The sequence below is a fragment of the Nanorana parkeri genome, unplaced genomic scaffold (genome assembly GCF_000935625.1).
Source record: "Nanorana parkeri isolate BGI_ZX_2015 unplaced genomic scaffold, ASM93562v1 scaffold99, whole genome shotgun sequence".
Lineage (NCBI taxonomy): Eukaryota > Metazoa > Chordata > Amphibia > Anura > Dicroglossidae > Nanorana > Nanorana parkeri.
Genome location: NW_017306367.1, coordinates 419,359 through 421,548, shown reverse-complemented (window position 1 = coordinate 421,548; position 2,190 = coordinate 419,359).

The following is a 2,190-nucleotide window of genomic DNA, read 5'->3' as shown; positions in this document are numbered from 1 at the left end:
AAAAGAAAGAGCCCCCTCACCTGCTTACATTTTTGCAGGGAGGAGGCACAATCCCTGGTGGTCCAGTGGTTGATTAGTATGTTCTGCACCTTTGGCTGGTGCAGACCGTACTAATCCTTTCTTTTGGCTGGGTGCAGCTATGGTCTACATCCGACAGAGATTCAGACCATGTAGCTGCTCCCCAATCCAGGTACACAGTGCCTGACTTGTCAGCTGGCTACGGGCTGCATTATACCGGTTCGTGGGCCGGAATTGGACTGCGGGCGGGTACTTTGAGACCACTGCCTTAAACGGCCAGCAGGAACCAGTGGCAAGGGGTGAAGCAATATGAAGCATAAATATTGATACTCCTATTGAAACCTTGATGACATATAGGGGTAAAACTAGGGAAAATTTCAAAGCAGAGAGCTTTTAGAGCCCCTCACACCTATGTGAGTGGTTACGCATGTGCAGGGAGGTGCATTGTACATACCTCCCAACTTTCTGAGATCAGAAAGAGGGACACCTTATAGTACAAAGTATATAAGCAAAGGACAAATGCCTTGCCACACCTCCAATATATATATATAGGGGAAGAGGGATTAAAGGGATCCAAATGAGGAACTGATGGGAGATATGGCTTTGCATATAGGCTGTCCTCTCAGTTGGAATAGGCTCTAAAGTTATATTAATACACAACAAAATGTACCTGCTTTATTTTTAGGACCACAGCATACCACAATGCACATATCAGTTACATATCTGTCTCATGATGTGGTGTAACAATGATGAGTTTGGTTCTACAGTGGAGGTGTCTTAGGCTGGCCATACACTGATGCCGACAGCACCACACACTTTGCAAATTTCAGCGGGTTCCTCAAAAACTGTCCGAAATTCGCAGGGTATGGGCACCTTAAGGGGGCCATGCACCACAATGCACATAGACAACGTGTTACCCTGCTTTGTGGTAAAATTCCTTATAATGTACGTTTTAACATGTGTCACTGCAGTACAGGTGTTGGGCCAGCATCAGTGGAAGTGCAGGAAAGAAATAGCCTACCCTCATAAACCTAAAACCGGAATCTTTATTTGTTTGGTGGAAAAATGTAAGTTGTCACATTAACATTGCTATCCCATCTGTTTGTATGATTTGAAAGTGTATCTAAACCAGAAATGTAATGTACTGCCACTTACCAGTCCTTAGATGTGGTAGTATCAATAGTTTTCTTTTTCATGCTTTTTCACTTTATTATCACCTGGTAATCATGCACATAATGCATTTCTTGTCCCTTTATGGCTATGCTCATTTCTCTACTGTATCTATGTAGCCATGGTTGTCACAAAGACTACACTTCAAACATGGCCGCTTTTTGTTAATTTGATTTGATGGAAGATAAAGATGATTTTGTCTGTATTTTGAGCTCCTAGGAAGTGAATGAAGTACTGCATTTGCGGAGATATCAACAGGTATTTTTTGTACTTGCTCATTATATATATACAGTATATTGGAAAAATACTGTTGAAATCTTCCTTGATGTAAGATAACCCATGAGTGCTCTCTTTATATGATTTTTAATGCAATGACAGTGTTTAGGTGTACTGAAATAAACAATGTCAAAATTGTATGAAAATAATTGTGGATTACAGCTGTTGTGCAGTTTACAGGTGGCTTCTGTAACTAAACCTATATAAGCCATGCACATCATTATACAGTTTTACTTCTTTATGAACAGACATGTATACTGTGTATATATGTCTAGAAAAGCTGAATGAATGGGATTCCACAGGTTTGGTTATCATTATTACCAGTAATTGCTTATTTACCATGACAGCTCTCTTCTTTTAGGTATATGGACACTGTATGCTGTTTAGCTGTTTCCTGAAGGAAAACTGCAAAGTTTGAAGATAGGGAGATCATAAGTGCGTAATGCTGTAATATAGGGAAACAATGTAAAACCATTTGTGCTTGCTAAAGTCACACTATTTTTTTTCTCTCTGAGCTGTGTGCTTTTTATCCAGCGTTTGCTTGCTTTGATTTTCTGTACCTCCTCCCTTTCATATATCTTTCACTCTTTTCTTCTTTGTTTCCTATGCAGTGTCCCTTCTTTCCTGTTCTCACTTTCATCCCCTTCACAACCCCATATACCCTCACTCATTTTCTATGATTCATTCTTTTTCGTATTCTATGTGCCCTCCCCCTCCCCACCCCAT